The sequence below is a fragment of the Lissotriton helveticus genome, chromosome 3_1 (genome assembly GCF_964261635.1).
Source record: "Lissotriton helveticus chromosome 3_1, aLisHel1.1, whole genome shotgun sequence".
NCBI lineage: Eukaryota > Metazoa > Chordata > Amphibia > Caudata > Salamandridae > Lissotriton > Lissotriton helveticus.
The window spans coordinates 359,862,301-359,881,043 of NC_136061.1; positions in this window are offsets into that span (position 1 = coordinate 359,862,301).

The window sequence follows — 18,743 nt, forward strand, 5'->3', positions numbered from 1 at the left end:
AGCACTGTCGTGCCCCCGTGAGACGGCGATACCCTCCAGACTGCGACTGGTCCAACTCAAAGTACTCCATCGCACATATTACACCAGATCAACGCTTTTTGTGATGGGGGCGGCCCCACATAAGTACTGTTTATGTAAATGCGGGGAGGAGAGCACGTTGTACCACACTATTTGGGACTGTACATTCATTGCTGCATACTGGGTCAAAATAATGCGCACGATCTCTCAAGCAATAGAAATCTCAGTCCTGCCGGAGCCGCAACACTGCCTGCTGAATGTGTGGGAGCCAAATGATTTAAATCATCAACAACAAGACTGGGTTATGCTGGGTATGGTGCTGGCGAAGCACAATATTGCTATGTTATGGGGGGCAGAGACTCTGCAAACACTCCAGAAATGGTGTAGGGATATGGACGAGGCAATGGTGGCGGAGAAAGCAGTCTTTATTCACCGTGGATGCCCTCAGAAGTGGAAAAAGGTGTGGGGGGCGTGGAACAGGTTCAGAGAAAAAATGTGTGACCCCCCTTGGACACCACAGTGGAAGATGACTCTATATTGTAGTAATGTATTGATGGAGAAGGGGTGGGTACGGGGTTTTGTGGATATGATCGTATTAATGGCGCTAGACACTGTCACTGCAAAGTATTACTTTGCAACCTTTGATGTAATCATGGCCAATGTTGGTTTTCACTGTTTGTATGACTGCCCTGCTGAGCAACTTCATAATAAAAATAAATAAAAATAAAAAACTGGTAGCTTGGTCGAGCAGTAAGGCAGTACCAGAGGGCAGTGCAAAGCATTTGTTGTACACACTCAGTCAGCAAAGGATTTCACACACTCAAAGACTGAACTCCAGGCCAGTTGTTTTGATACCAAAAGGTATAGTTGTTTTATTCTTTAGAACCAACAGGCATAAAAATATACTTTGCTAGATATGAGAACTCTCATATAATTACTTTGCAAGGAAGCAATAAAGTTTGTGAACACAATAGGTACAGGGGTTGCTGAAGGCAACTCAAGTCTAGACACACTGTAGCATTGAGTTCAATGGATTGTCATCATAAAAGTACAGTTGATTACAGTATAGAGTACTTTAGTAGTTCCAGGACTAGATCCTAGATTCAGTCCTGGGGTCTAAGCTGAAACCAGATTAGCAAAAACGTTTTAGTTACTGTAGTGAATTTTCATGAATATAAAGCTGTTTGAAACTTCACACTTAGAAACTTTTCAATGAAAATCTGGCAATGTTATTCAACGGGAGAAAATTCAGGTTGCAGGTAAAGTACGAGCGCGTTACTTTTGTAATCTAGTGGTGGGCTCCTGGGGCCAGCACTGGGGTCTTAACTTAAAACAGGTAGGTCATTGCATTTCAGGATTTCGTATGATTTTTAAAGAATATTTCAAGTTTTCAAAAGTAGACAGAAGAAATTTCATAGAAAAGCAGACAATGGAGAAAATACAGATTACTAGTAAACCCGGTAAGGATTACTTTTGCGGTTCAGTACTGGGCTGCAAGGTACAGTACTGGCTTCTCCCCTGCTCACAGGTGAGTTCTACGGAATTCGGCAGATTTTATATGAATATTTTCAGTTTCCAAAACGTTACACTTCGAAAATGTTAGAGTCAAAATTGGTCAATGTTATCCAATGGCAGGTAAGTGAGTTCCGGTTTCCAGGTGAGTACTTGGCTGGTGAAGTTAAGGTTCTGGGCATAGACTCAGGGGTCCCCCATGGTCAGGTAAGTACAGTTGGTTCAGCCCCAGCAGCACAGGGGCGGCCGGGTGCGGAGGTAGTTAGGCCCATATACTCTTAATGGCATCACTGCACTTACAGTGCCCAGGAATGGCCCTGGGTACTGTAGGGGCACAGGGCTCATGCACCTGTGCCCACACCTCTGGCATAGGGCACCCAGCCAGCTAGAGGGGTGACTGAAGTATGCCAGGGAAGTGGGTTCTGTGGGCATGGCACACAGGGATGTGTGCCATGTCGACTCTTGGTTTAGTTCTGTACTTAGGCACTCAGCCTGCAAAGGTAGTGTGTGGGTGCCAGGGTACAGGGCCCCTGAGGGTGGCACAATAAGTGCTGCAGCCCTCAGGGGTCTTCTCTGGTCACCGTGCCCTAGGTACCTAGGGTACCATTTACTAGGGGCTGACAGGTGGCCAGAGATGCCAATTGAGTTTTTAGTTTCAGCACAATTTTAGGGAAGGAACACAGGCCTTAGGTACCTGGTTGGCAGGAACCCAGGGCACACTCAGTCAAAGCACATCAGCAGTTCAGAAAAAAGTGGGGGCATACCAATGCAAGAAAGATGGCACTTTCTCACAGTGTGAAACTGTTGCTGTATACAATCCAGTGCCACAACCATAGCTCCCCCGGATCACAAAATACTAGACATTGGAAGAGCACAGAGCAGTTTATTTTAGATCTCTCTAGAATACCAAATAGTCGATCAAGTGTTCACTGATGATGAAGAATGAAGAATGAAGAAAGAACCAAATAATTTCTAGATAAAGTTACAAACCATGGGCTCTCTTAAAATAGCAACAAAAAAAACACTCTCATAAATACGTATCCCATTGTTGCACCTAATCCCATGAATACAACACGTGCAAAAAACAAAATATACTATCAATGCTTTAATTGCAGTTTATAGAGTGACTATTTATGTACGGAGTAAGCTAGCAAGGAGGAGGGGCTTCTGAGGAGGAGCTGCTGAGGAGCGGTTGTGGAGCCGTGCAGCGTGGCTGTGCTGTGTGAACGCCGACAAAGCCACAAAAAAAAAACCCGACAAAGCTGTCAAATCCCGCGGGCGCGGGTGTAGGCGAAAACCGGCATCGGCTCCGGCCTTATCCCCGGACTTGACCCCGACCTGACCCTCGGTACCAGCTCCGGCTTTAGCCCCGGGCCCCGGCCCAGGCCCCGGTCCCGGCCCAAGTCCTGGCGTTGGCGTCAGCACACTCCCCAAACCTAGCAACAGAGGACAGAGGACAACAGGTTACTGGCTACAGGCTACTGGCGGCACTGCCATATTGCTACACAGGAGAAGATACCGGCTGAGCGGCTGCGTGTGAGCGGAGCACCGGAAGGAGCATCAGAGGATGAGTGCCGGAGGCTGGTGCAAGGCTGAGTGGAGGAGCAGAGGAGGAGCGGCACTTTACGAGAGCAGAGAGCCGCTGGTGTGTGCGGGTGCAGGCAGCTGAGGTGAGCCATTCCAGCAGCCTAATCCACTACCCCACTACCCCGCTGCCATCCTCCCTCGCTTGCTTCCCGCCCCCCCAATCGCTCTACCTATTTTCATTACCTGCTATCCGCCCATCACTGGCGCATAAAGTACCATAGAAATCTGCGAGCATAAGTTCGGAAGCGCTAAAAAACAAGCGCTTGTGTGCAGCCTAAAGCCTAAGCCAGCCGAAATTTCAACCGACCCGACGCAACCTATCAGACGCCACCACTTTGACCCCTTTCCCGGGGAAAGGAGGACAAGTGCTGTGAGCACGAATGAGCTCAATGAAGAGCAGAAATTGACGAACGACGACCTGCGTGCCTTTTTTGCCAGAAAAAGAAGAAGAACAACAACTGAGAGAGCGATTCGATGTGCTCAGTGCACTCTGCTATTTTGTGATCGGGTTGGGCCTTTGGCCAGTGATTTGCCTCAAAGAAAAATTAAAGGTGGTGATGGACGGAGTGTTGACAGTACAAACACTCACCCCCAGTCAACTGATCTGGGTTTAATCCATCACCGTTCTTTAGCTCACGACCGCCACCCCAGCTCAGTAATGGCCATATGCAAATCAGTCTGACCCTGTGCCTCATGGGGACAGTCCAGCCCGAACTGCCAAGCCATGTCTTCCCTGGACCGGAATCAAGCTTCCCAGGACCGGTTTCTGGCATTACAGCCGTCTTCAGCCGGGCTTGCTTGACTCCAGTGGCAAAGTGAGCAAGGGACTCACGTCGATGGACGGAGCGTTGACAATACAAACACTCACCCCCAGTCAACTGATCTGGGTTTAATCCATCACCGTTCTTTAGCTCACTCCGCCACCCCAGTTCAGAAATGGCCATATGCAAATCAGTCTGACCCTGTGCCTCATGGGAATAGTCCAGCCCGAACTGCCAAGCCATGTCTTCCCTGGACCGGAATCAAGCTTCCCAGGACCGGTCTCTGGCATTACAGCTGTCTTCAGCCGGGCTTGCTTGACTCCAGTGGCAAAGTGAGCAAGGGACTCACGTCTGAGCATACCCTGCCAACTTAGGTCGAACAAAGAAAAACCAAAGGTGGTGATGGACTGAGCGTTGACAATACAAACACTCACCCCCTAACTGATCTGGGTTTAATCCATCACCGTTCTTTAGCTCACTCCGCCACCCCAGTTCAGAAATGGCCATATGCAAATCAGTCTGACCCTGTGCCTCATGGGAACAGTCCAGCCCGAACTGCCAAGCCATGTCTGTCTTCCCTGGACCGGAATCAAGCTTCCCAGGACCGGTTTCTGGCATTACAGCCGTCTTCAGCCGGGCTTGCTTGACTCCAGTGGCAAAGTGAGCAAGGGACTCACGTCTGAGCATACCCTGCCAACTTAGGGCGAACAAAGAAAAACCAAAGGTGGTGATGGACGGAGCGTTGACAATACAAACACTCACCCCCAGTCAACTGATCTGGGTTTAATCCATCACCGTTCTTTAGCTCACTCCGCCACCCCAGTTCAGAAATGGCCATATGCAAATCAGTCTGACCCTGTGCCTCATGGGAACAGTCCAGCCCGAACTGCCAAGCCATGTCTTCCCTGGACCGGAATCAAGCTTCCCAGGACCGGTTTCTGGCATTACAGCCGTCTTCAGCCTCATCAGAAGCCACCTCTAAGCCCCAATGTCACGGGGCTAGTTAGCGCAGGGCCGCATTTACCGCCGTTAAAGAGATCGATAGGAGTTAGTGTTTGTGGAAGTTAAAGAAGATAAGGAAGTGCACTCTGGCTTCCAGCACCCGGGTGTGCGCAAAGAAACACAGCGCCGGGATTCTGCACAGATGCGATCAGGCACTGTCCGCCAGGAGGCCATAGCAAGACCCCGAAGGAAACAACGAAACAAAACCAAAAAACCAAAACTAAAAGAACAAGAGGAGGAGGTCTCACAAACCAACATCGGGGAAAACGAAGTGGGTCACAGGGACAGGCTGGTTTCAGTCCCAACCCCACCAACAAAGTCAAACGCTAGACCGACTCACCAAACAGTGATACAAAAGTTTTTCTTTTTAAAAGACCCCGTGGCGGCTATGTATGCCCCCCAAAGAGAATCTGCGCTACTGCCAACCCCAATGCAGCCGGCCAAAACACAACCACCTCTTAGAGCTACTACGGCTATGTTAGACAATGTACCATCACAAGAACAATTTCCAGAGATTGTGCTGGCACATACAGATGGCAGAAAATTAGTACCAGTAATAGCCCAGGTGCACCAGGCAGCAATTGAAAGGACGGGACTAACTCCGAAAAAGAAACTTGGAGATGTAACTGACGCTCAAAAAGAAACCACAGCAAAACCAAATAAAATTAACACCAGAGACACCGCGAAATCCTCGGATCTAGAGGTCCTAGAGGCTCTTATGGGGACAAGCAGAGAGTGTGAAAAACCCCACTCCTTTACCGAGGGCTAAATACTGGAACAAAATGACCCTTCACTTATAGTAAATCGAAACGCTGGTGAAATCCTCCGAGGAAATAAGGAACAGTGCCGCGTTAATACAAAATGGTCAAAGGAGGAAAAAATAGATCTAATAAAATCAGCAGCAAGCCTAGCTACAAAGGAATTGCGGATCAGCAAATCGATCTCCAACATAAGCGAGGCGAACCTAATTGAAGTCTTGGAGTCTCTAGAAGGGATGGGACTGGACAGGGAGCAACATACCCTGAGCCCAAAGAATACAATCTCACAAAGAAGAGCCATCCTGGTCGCATCAACGCCGCTGAATCCTCAAAGAATTCAGATGTCTGGAGGATGGCCATAGTCCTATAATAAAGAAACAACAAATCCTGTCTCCACCAATAACAATCTCCTCCGGAAATGGGTCAAGCCCCAGCTCATCAGCACTGATACAACACAACGATGACCACCACAATATGAAATGGGCTGACAATTTGATTCAAGCTTCGAAACAATCCATAAAGGTACTAAATTTCCAATCTGATAAAATGGACGTCCAAATTGACCTAATGAATTTGATGGCCACTCACATTGCCGGAATAAATAAAAAAACTGGACGCAATAACAGTGTTACTAATAAAAAAACAATCTCTAGAAAGGCAGAGCGACAAAAATAATCAACAAACCATTTGCCATTGTAGCCCGATAATAGAGAAACTGGCTACATTACCGGAAATCTTAAAAGATGTTTTAGGGGCAGCCAAACTGTCATTAACACACCAGTGCCAAGGAACATTTCAAAAACCAACCGCGCAAGAGCAAACCTCTCACCTAACCAATGACAACAATGAGGAAGCAAAAAATAAAAACGACGCTCAAATAAATTCGATTTTGAGATAAATCCAATCCAATTCGAAGAACAAATAGCGTCACCACAGCCAATAATAAAGGCGGAAGTTAAAATCACAAAACGGGAAAGAAAGCGCGCAAGGAAGGCCAGGCTAAAATACAACAAACAACAAAACCAGCCCCGGTCAAATTATTCCCACTCTTTACAGCAAAACCAAACACGGAAACAAAAGTAAAATCTCGACCCTTACATGAGGCAGGAAGCGCAGAAAGAAATCAGGCACACTCTTAACAGTCCTCCTTCGCAGACAGTCAAGATCGTAGGCAAATGATAAAAGCATTTTCTGAGCCTCAAAACAAACAAGTAGTCAGAAGCCCAGTCCGTGAGGATAAAGCGACTGGTAAAGATACCCGGGTGGTGCAGCAAGGGAAGAAAATAAAACTACGCGAAAACGAATTGGAAGAAGTAGCACATAGGGTAAACCAGCAACTGCCGGGACCAAGTAGCTCGAGGGGTGACGAAGCACAAAATAGTCAACAATTAACACGGCAAGTACAAGAGACGCAAGAGGGACCCAACGTTGTAGAACCTAAGCAAAACAGGTTAGAGGGAACATTGTCAACTATCCCTCAATTCCCCCTGAAACCAATTGCTATAACACTAAGGGGGAAGGATCGTCACTGCAAGCTCTTAGTCCATGAGCAATTCAGGCCCCCCAATGGCTAGGCTAGAGGTAAAAATTAAAAACCCGGCAGAGTACGAACGGGGAGGCAGTGAAGAACCCCTGCAAATCCTCAAAGGGCCAGGGGGAGGAAAAGGTAGCGTCCCACAATCTTCTGAAAAGCAAGAAGTAAAAGACTGTTGTGAAATGAAGCTGTCTTTCATCCCGGAATACTCATCAAAAGGAACCCATGACACGCTCAATAGGGGAAACCTCCTGAGACTTTTCCATGAAATCCCCGACCTAAAAGGAATCTGTTCACGTGATTTAATTTCAGTCGAATTCAAGGAAACACCCAGAAGGGGGGTAGAGGTGTCCCTGACAACGTGGGCGTCTAAGGACCTGGTGGATAACATTGTAGCCATGAGTGGAAGATTTGAGACATGGGGAATCAGGCTTCAGGCAGTGCAACGCCCAAGGTACCCGTACCCCTTCTTAAACAGTCTAAATGAAGAGCAAAGCCCACGAAGATATCAGCACACATGTTTACGCGGAGCACGTTCCAACTCACCAATGACATCGGCGCAAAACAATAGGCCCCCCAAAAGCGACAGCCTGGGTACAACTGGGGGAAGTCCCCAGGAACTCAAGAATTGGGCCTGGATCGCAAAAACTTTGAATGACAAGTATTCCTAACAAAGGAATACAAACATCAGAACCAGCAAAGGAATACAAGGAATCTACTAACATCTCGCTCTGTTCATGGAATGTGCACGGCTTTGGAGACATGGGCCAAGATCAAGATACAGTAACCTTTTTAAACCAACAGCAAATAATTATGCTTCAGGAAACATGGAACATGGGGGCAACCTCAATACCTGGTTTCATTGAACATCATTGCCTGGCAGAAAGACACTCAAATTATGGCCATCCGAAAGAGGGGGCTTATCAACCTTCATAACTCAAAAACTGAATTGGAAAACTGAAGAAATAGACACAGGGGCAAACTGGATCCAAGTGACCAAGGTAACCGGCAAGGAACAAACCAAAACTCTCCTCCTAATAAATGTTTATATCCACCCAGAGAGAAAGAAGCAAAATGGTAAATACATAACTCTTATAAAACTGCTAAAAGTATTGCAGAAAAGCCACACAAACGCTGAACTAGTGATCGCCGGCGATTTTAACACCAATCTTTTAGCGACCAATCGGGGAAGAAACCATAAAATATCGAACGGTGCGCTGAACTTTGTCCGCAAACTAGCAACACTCGACTTAATAATTATGAACGGTAAATCCCCGTGGGACTCTCCTCCAGTGGCAACATACCTGAGTGGAAAAGTCGCTTCGACAATAGATTTTTTTTTTATAACGAGTATTAAGCAGCTCTCAGAAATAAACAGTTTCAGAATAATTACACAAGCTGAAAGTGATCATCTGCCGTTAATATTGAATCTGAAGAATAAAACAAACTTCGCCCAGAAGAACAACGCCACTACGCAGCATCCAGAAACGTTCAACCTGCGTAAAGTAAAATGGCGAGGAGAGGCTCCTGAACTTATAGAGAACAAAGTAAAGGCCTTTATTGAAACCCAAGGCCTAGTTCAAGAAGGTGCTCACGTAAGCTCTTGGGAGCAAATGGTTGAGTTTTTACTTCAAACCTTCCCGGTTACCAAGTCACAGAGAACCTTAAATACTGTCAAAAGGGACCCATGGCTCAACCACGATCTCAAAACGCGCAAAAGAGAGATCACGAGAGAAGTGCGACGTCTATCCCGAGTGGGAGAAAAGGACCTAAAACAAGAAAAAACAAGGTTGCAGACACTAAGGTGTGTTTACAGAAAGAAGTTGGGGAAAGCAAAATCAGAGAACAAAGAATCAATCTGGCAGCAACTACTAATAGCTAGTAAAAAACCCAATACCAGCGATTTCTGGGGAATTATTAACAGGTTAACAACGGGTCCAACACTTCAGCAACAGGCAGGTATCAGTGCGGAAATCTGGACAGACCATGTAAATACCTTGTTTAACCAATCTAGGAGGGACTCAGAACAACAACCCCAGGGGCAACTCCATGACCAAAAGGAGGCACAAGCTGGACCGAGTCATGCAACAACAACAGCCAATTTACCACATCTAAAGTCCTCTTTCGAAGAGCAAACTCCTCTGACAAATGAGAAAGAACTAAAAATCCTCATAAAGAAATTAAAGTCCGAGGGAGCGGCTGGGCCAAAGGGTATTCCAAACGCAATCTTTAGGAATAACCCAGATATATGGTCCGAAATCCTAACACCAGTCTTCAACGAGATCTATGAAAATTCTAATATCCCAGCTTCCTGGAGGGGGTCTGTCATTCACCCCATATATAAAAAGGGAGACCACGGTAAGCCAGGGAATTATAGATTAATCTCCTTGATTGACGTGGAAGCCAAACTATACGCCTCGTGCCTATTGAACCATCTGCAACGTTGGATGGAGGAACAAAACATCATCCCCAACTTCCAAACAGGATTCAGGCAAGGCATGGGCACTCAATCGAACCTTGCAACCCTAGCCCTCTTGACGGAACAGGCGCAAAGAAGGAAAGTCTGCCTCCTAGCCTGTTTCGTTGTTATTAAATCAGCATTTGACAGAGTGAGCAGGAACCACTTACGGAGCAAACTTAAAAGATGGGGCATACCAAATGCACTCCTCACCAACATTTTAACTTTGCACACTGACAAGAGTCAAGCTGGGAAACGGGTCGAGCACCACTGGAAGTATCCCAACACAAAGTGGTCTGAAACAAGGCTGTGTCTTGGCCCCAAGTCTTTTTAATCTGTATTTATCGGACATTGCCCGATACTTTGAAAACCCTGATTGCCACAAGCGAGCCAAGCTGGCATCTGGCTTCTGCCACAACACAGAGATCTATGCTTTATAACATGGAGATGTGTGGCCTGCTGCATGCAGATATGTGCCCTGGTACATGAACAGATCTGTGCTTAAATACACATTGACACATGCCCTACTGCATGCAGAGCATTATGTTCTAATCACAGGTATACGTACCTCGCAACATGCAGGAATCTGTGCTCTAATACACAGAGATACATGCCCCGCCGCATGCAGAGATCTGTGCTCTAATAAACAGCGATATGTGCCCTGCTACCTGCAGAGATCTGTGTCCGAGCTGCAGAGATAATGGTTCTACTAAACAACAGAAATGTGTGCTGTGCTGCATGCAGCGATCTGCACTTTTCTACCTGCTACATGCAGAGGTCGGAGCTCTTCTACTTGCAGTGATCTGTGCTCTAATACGCAGAGATATATGCCTTGCTGCATGCAGAGATCTGTATTCTAGCTGCAGAGGTATGTGCTCCAATAAACAAGAGAGATATGTGCCATGCTACATGCAGATATGTGATTTTCTACATGCAGAGATCTGTGGCTTCATACACACAGACACATGCCCTGCTACATGCAGAGATATGTGCTCGTCTACCTGCAGAGATTGGGGCTCTACTATACAGAAATATGTGTTCTGCCTCATGGAGAGATATGTGCTTTAATACACACAGACATGTGCCCTGCTGCATGCAAAGATCTGTGCTCACAGAGTAACGTGCCCTTCTACAAGGAGAGATCTGTGTTCTAGCTACAGAGGTATGTGTTCTGATATACAACAAAGATGCGTGCCATGCTACATGCAGAGATCTTTGCTTTTCCACTTGCAGGCATCTGTGCTCCAGTACACAGAGATACACGCTCTGCTACATGCAAACATCTGTGCTCTAATACACAGAGATATGTGCCTTGCTGCACGCAGAGATTTGTGTTCTAGCTGCGGAGGTATGCGCTCTAATAAACAACAGAGATGTATTCCATAGAACATGCAGAGATGTGCTTTTCTACCTTCAGAGATCTATGCTGTATTACACAGAGATATGTGCCCTGCTACATGAAGAAATCAGTGCTTTAATATACAGACACATGCCCGGCTGCATGGAGAGATCTGTGCTGTAATACACAGATATACGGACCCCGCAACATGCAGTGATCTGTGCTCTAATACACCGAAATACTTGCCCTGCTACATGCAGAGATCCGTGTTCGAGCTGCACAGATATGTGTTCTAATAAATAACAGAGATGTGTGCCATGCTACAAACAGAGATCGGTGCTTTAATACACACAGACACATGCCCTTCTACATGCAGAGATCTGTGGTATCATACACACAGACACACGCCCTTCTACATGCAGAGATCTGGCTCTTCTACCTGCAGCGATCTTTGCTCCAGTACACAGAGATACGTGTCCTGCTGCATGCAGAGATCTGTGCTCTAATACACAGAGATACGTGCTCTGCTACATGCAGAGATCCGTGTTCGAGCTGCAGAGATATGTGTTCTAATAAACAACAGAGATGTGTGCCATGCTACATGCAGGAATGTTTGCTTTTCAACCTGCAGAGATCTGTGCTCTAATATGCAGAGATCCGTGTTCTAGCAGAGATCTGTGTTCTAGCTACAGAGGTATATGATGTGATAAACAACCGAGATGTGTGCCATGCTACATGCAGATATGTGTGCTATAATGCACAAAGATACGTGCCCTGCTACATGCATAGGTCAGTGGTTTCAAACACCCAGACACCTGCCCTGCTACATGCAGGGATCTGTGCTCTTCTACTTGCAGAGATGTGTGCTCTACTACACAGAAATATGTGTTCTGCCTCATGGAGAGATCTGTGCTTTAACACACACAGGCATGTGCCCTGCTGTTTGCAGAGATCTGTGCTCTAAAACACAGATATATTTAGCCCACAACATGTATGCCTCAGTGCTTTAATATACAGACATGTGCCCTGCTGAATGCAGAGATATGTGCTGTAAAGCATAGATATACGTACCTCACAACATGCAGTGATCTGTGCTTTAATACACAGAGTTATGTTCCTTGGTAGATGGAGACATCTGTGTTCTTGTTGCATAAGTATGAGTTCTAATAAACAACATAGATGTGTGCCATGCTACACACAGAGCTCTTTGCTTTTCTACCTGCATAGACCTGTGCTCTAATAAAAAACAAAGATGTGTGCCATGCTACATGCAGAGATCTGTGCTTTTCTGCCTGCATAAACCTGTGCTCTAATATACAGAGATACAGCCCCTGCTACCTGCAGAGATATGTGCTCTTCTTTCTACCTGCAGAGATCTGTGCTCTTCTACCTGCAGTGAGCTGTGCTGCAGTACACAGAGATACCCACCCTGCTATATGTAGAGATCTGTGTTCCAGTACACAAAAATACGTTTCCTGCTTCATAGAGAGATCAGTGCTATAATATGCACAGACATATGCCCTGCTACATGCAGAGATCTGTGGTATTATACACACAGACACACAACCTGCTACATGCAGAGATCTGTGTTCTTCCACCTGCAGCAATCTGTGCTCCAGTACACAGAGAAACACGCCCTGCTAAATGCAGATATCTGTGAACCAGTACACAGACATGTACTTATGTGCCCTGCTACGTAAAGCGATCAGTGCTGTAATACACACAGACACCTGCCCTGCTGCATGCAGAGATCTGTACTGTAGTGCACATAGATACGTGCCCTGCAGCATGCAGAGATCTGTGTTCAAGCTGCAGAAGTATGTGTTCTAATAAATAACAGAGATATGTGCCATGCTACATACAGAGATCTGTGTTTTAATACACACAGACACATGCCCTGCTGCATGTAGAGATCTGTGCTGTAGTGCACAGATATACGTACATCGCAACATGCAGTGATCGGTGCTCAAATACACAGAGCAACATGCCCTGCTACATGCAGACATCAGTGTTCTACCTGACAAGTATGTGTTCTAATAAATAACAGAGATGTGTGCCAAGCTACAGGCAGAGATCTGTGCTCTTCTACCTGCAGAGATGTGTGCTCCTGTACACAGAGATATGTGCCCTGCTACATTAAGTGATCTGTGCTTCAATACACACTAGACACGTGTCCTACTACATACAGAGATCTGTGCTTTAATACACACAGACACACGCCCTGCTACATGCAGAGATCTGTGGTATCATACCAACAGACACACGCCCTGCTACATGCAGAGTTCTGGTTCTTCTACCTGCAACGATCTGTGCTTCAGTACAGAGAGATACGTGCCCTGCAGCATGCAGAGATTGATGCTTTAATACACACAAACACATGCCCAGCTACATGCAGGGATCTGTGTTCTTCTACCTGCAGAGATTTCTGCTCCAGTGCTTTAATACACAGAGATACATGCCCTGCTACATGCAGACATCTGTGTTCTAGCGGCAGAAGTATGAATTCTAATAAATAACAGATGTGTCTGTGCCATGCCACCTGCAGGGATCTTTGCTTTTCTACCTGCAGAGATCTGTGGTGTAATAAACAACAAACATGTGTGCTGTGCTGCATGCAGAGATCTGTGCTTTTCTACCTGCAGAGATCAGTGCGCTAATACATAGAGATACGTGCCGTGCTACATGTCTGCTACTTGTTTCATTCTTCATGCAGCGATCTGTGCCATGTTAATGGTTTCACTCTTCATGCAGTGATCTGTGTACTGGTACAGGCTCCTGTCCACTCACAATGATTTGTGTGTTGCTACATAGTCCATTCTTCGTACAGTCATCTGCGCGCTTTTACATGCTCCATTCTACATCCAGTGCTTTGTTCATAGACAGGCATTCCATTTTCCTGCACTTATGTTTAGTCCGACACGTGGCATCTGTACCTGCTACATTATTCACTGTTCATGCAGCCATTTGTGCACAGCTGCAGGTTCCTTTCAATGGTGTGGATCCTGAGTATCGAGTCCAGGATATCGTGGGACACTAATATCGTGGATAAAATATCAAGGGACAAAATATGGAAAGGAAAGTTTTCTAGATTTTCTAAACCTAAGTACACGTCTATGTACCTTGACAATATACATATCTTCAAGGTACTTAGAGGTGGAGTTAGGAATAGTAACTTACACTTCCCTCTGTGCACTTACCTTTCAACATTTTGTCCCTCTCTATTTTGTCCACTATATTAGAGTGCCATGATATTCAAGAGTAGAATCCTTTCTATATGGAGACACAGGTGCCCAGCTACAGCACTCATTCTGGGAGATGGGACTTGCATTAGTGGTTTACTACGCATTCCTGAGATCTGGACACTAATACTGAATAATGTTAGTGTTATCCTCTGCCACACTTGGTATTTTCTCTACCACAGGAGAATTGGCACTACAACATGGACTGGCGCACAGGGTTGGACTGGGACAGAAAATAGGGACTAAAGGAAAAGTGGTCCCAATTAGCGAGTCAGCCTAAAATAGTGGCCTCCATTTACAAATCAGGGGAGTTATGGACTTGTAAAGACACACTTTGTAAATGTTTTGCAGGGTATGCGAGACTGCATGCATATGTGATTGCTGTAGGCAATGTTTTTGGTATTATCTTAGCAATCAACAGTAAGCAACGGGCCTACCAGACCATAAAACAGGCCTATAAACAGACAAAAAACAGGCCCAGTTTGACCTATCATACTCGCCCTTCGTGCATTGCCTGATTGCCCAGTAGGTCAGTAAGCTAATAATATATTTATGAAGGTGTAGGATATCCCAAGACGTTACAGAAAGATTACGGTCACTGGCGATGGCCTTAGGTGGACACCGGTTTCCAAGCCTTAGCCCCCCACTCTTCCACTTTCCATGTCTCCTCTTTTGATTACAGCCCCTCTCACCCACAGAGGAACCTACATTCATTTGGAAGCTGATTTCCTGGTTTGGCGATAAGAGAAATGTTAGACCAGTGATACTCAAAGTACGGCCCTCCTGAACTTTACATGCGGGCCCCTGGTGAACAGCAGCGGTTGGCTGCTGTTTACTTGAGGGAGAACTAATATTCCAAAAGATGTAAACTGAAGAGGCAAGTATTTATTTCCAATTAAAACTTGTTACCTAACGTAAAAGAAAAGAATTAAAGGTGTCCTGCACCAGTTAACATTAAAATTTGACACTGCTACATGAACGCGGTTGGGTTTATCTGTTTGCCGAACACAGCATATCGATTCTTAAATTTACCCAAATATTACTGGATAAAGAATTGTGTGAAGAGATCGTGTTCTGGACTCTATATTACTGGATAAAGAATTGTGTGAAGACATCGTGTTCTGGACTCTTACTGGTTGTTTGATATCTTGTGACCCTACAAGTATGCGACAAGTGCGATATGCAATTTTCAATCTTCAGTGAGATGCAACCGTTCTCAGAATATACTACTTTAGCTAGTAGAATTCCATTGCCCTGAATAAGCCCATGTGTTGAGCGAAACTTGTTGACTGTTTTTATTTCCATTTTCAAGAAGAAAGAATAAGAAATAAAAAGAAATTGCAAGAAAAAATCGACTTTCTGACTTATTCAGCAAAAATTGTTATGGATATGATTCTGCATATTATAAATTGCCTCTTATCTTGTGTGTTATAAAATAACTTTAGAAACACAATCTTTTTTAAAGACATTTTGCAACAAACATGAAAAAAAATTGAATGTCTACAAAAATCCAAAAATGTGCATTTCTTTAACATGTAGAGGTGCTTCACCTTAATATATCAGTGCATTGAGAAGTATTTTTTAAGTGATACTTTGAAAACAAGAATCTAGAAGCATCCATGCTTCCCTTAACCCTGGCAACAATGCCAATAATTAACTAAGGGGTAAGTCAGTTGTTATGTTCACCATCTCAGTGGCCTGGCTTACTATTATACATGGACAACACCTGCCACCCTGCTGGCATCAATGTGGCCCTCGGTCACACAGCAGGACAAACTGTTTGGCCTCCTGGAAAATGTTTGCGAGTACCCATGTGTTAGACTGTTAATAAATTGCTAGACTATGGTTCTGCTGTGTCTTTTAGGAAAAGTTCAACGTCAGTGATACTGTTTCTGATGCCCATGTGTCTCTTACTGCTTGTCGCTGAATTTTTTCTAAATTAACACATCCGTTTATCTCACTGTGCTCGTTTTGTAAAAATATTTCCAAATAACGGTGTTATCCAGTACTGTTTCATTTATATATTTAAGCCACCCTCATCACATTGTTTGATCTTGCTATTAAACTCGGTGTTATTGGCGGGAAAACTATTAGTATTGCAGGCAGTCATTGCTGCAGTATTCAGACGACCCTCCCTCCTGTAGCCTTTAAATGCCAGAGATATTTCTGATAATTACTCATATGTGTGACGGTGTTACTGTCACGCACGCCTGCCTGTAATTACAGTAAATGTGTGGATGCTGCAAAGTGGAAAAATGGCCAGCACGCCGCTTGCCAGATATATTTCCTGCACTGCTGCTTTGCTAGCGGGTTCTACCTGACTGTCAGGGATGCAGGGAAGGGGTGGCTTATGAAGGAACCAGCAGTACCACTTTTGCGTAGTTCAGTAGTTGCTTTAATTAGTAGCCATCAAACATGCCAGTCAAAAATGAAAGATAGTCCTCGTTTCCAGAGGAACAAAAGGGAATACAACACAAATAGTCTCTCCTTGTGGGGAAGCTTTTCAAGAGACAGTCTTTACACAGGAGGGTGAGGTCCTTGTTGCAGGCGTGGAGAATCCAGGGTACGGTGCCAACGCGCAGCAGGAGTTATTTCCGGCATGTAAAGGAAAAAGAGAAACAAAGTCCCGAGATTACTGGAGGTTCTGGGGTATTTAACGTAAGAGAGGGGAGCGGGGAGTGAGGGAATCACCAGGGACTACCACCAGATGTGTAACGTGCAACTGTTGTAGCTTTGCGTGAAAGGCTGCGTGTGCTCGGGAGGTGAAAGAACATACACAGCTCGAGAGTCAGCCCCGTGAGCTCCCTCAGACCTCCCCTACCCCGTATCCGACCGTGAAGCAAAAAGCCTCTTTAGCCGGCCCCGTACCTTGTCTAGCCACACTTCTCCAGAAGTGCGGCGGGGCGGCTCGTGATAACGGTGGCCTCCTGGTGTTTCTTTTCCGCTGGGCGGTCCGTCTTCTGTTGTCCCTTCGCGGCGGTGAATCTTCTCCTGATCCAAGCTGCTCGGCATCTCCTCATTCGATCCCCGCCCGGCTTTCGTGCCGTCCTCTTCCTGGAGGCAGGCTTTTAACTCCGTCTCGCTTCCTGATTGGAAAACAGCCGGTGACGTCACAGCCGATGAGTCCTCCTCCGGTAAAGCCCAGGCCACGTTAAAGGGGCCGCAGGAATCCTGTCCACGGGGCGGAAACGAAGAAGAGTTAAAGTCCGCCTCCTGCCCTGCAGCCCCGTGACAGATCCCACCCCCGGGATTTTCCCGATTGGGTGAAAGAGGAAATCGGGACAAAAAGTCAGCGTTGCCCTGTTGCAAACCCTTCCGGTGACGGACCTCCATCTGGAAAGGTTGGAGAGATAGGAACCATCGAAGTATACGCTCGTTGTGGCCACGATTCCTTTGTAGCCAAGTCAACGGGGCATGGTCCGTATGTAAAAAGTTCAATCGGGTCGGGGACAATCGATATTTGCCCGGCGGTATTGCCTCTGTGACCCTCTAGTTATTTAAATCAATGAAGAGGCAGGCGCTGGAGACTGAAAAGCAGGAAACAAGGTTTTTTTTATTCTCTCCGGAGGAGAACACAACGAAACGGACAGAAGGTATCGTTCTGAGGTGCTCTAACTGTATTTCTGAGGCCTGGCCTCTTATATCCACATTTATGACTTTATTGCAGATTACACATACATGTTTAAAGCTTTGATGTACGGAAAAGACATTCTCGGAACTCCCCTTTGGGCCCGTTCCCACACACATTTACAGTTAAAGTCCCCACCCTAGTCACAACAGGTGATGAGCATCGCGCAGCTGGATAATCCGCCGATTCACGGAATGTGGGGAGTTTGATCGGATCTCATGGGGTGGGGGGCTTTGATCAACCCGGGGATTCTTTGATGGGGGAAGCTTTCTATTGTACGGGGAGGGGCAAGGATGGTATCGGCAGAGCTGGGTGTCGGCTTGGGAACGGGGAGGAAAAAACGGGCACACGGGGAAAAAGGGGGTTTGCATCTAAGGGCCGGAGATCATGAAAGGAAAGCAGGGAGGTGTCGCGCTGGGAACAGGATGAGGGCCTGGGGCAGAGCAGCGCCGAAGAGGGGTTTATGACTCAAGGCAGGTGCAAGCAGGGGGTGGTCAGCGTGCAGGCTTAGCGAAGGCAAAGGGCTATGTCAGGGGCCAGCGGCATGCAAAAGGGTTTGTTCTGATCGGGGCATCTTAAAATGGCGGGCGCGCACGACAAAAGTGTGGCATCAGGGAAGAGGCAAGATGGCGCAGATAATGTTCACCAAAACGCACTAATTTTCCACAGTCCTCCCTTTAACATATTCAAGACATCTTGCTGGTTCATTTTCTATTCGGTTCTACTGTGGTGGGCATGAGAAAGAAAACGGTAGGAACCCTAGATGGAAAAGAGTTGTAAACAATACATTTTGAGGTTTCTAGGTTTTTTTTTTTTTGGGAGGTGCACCTATTTGATAAAGCAGGAAAGTCATAGGAATGAAATACAAAAACGGCGAGCAGCAAGTACATATCATAACGTGAACTGG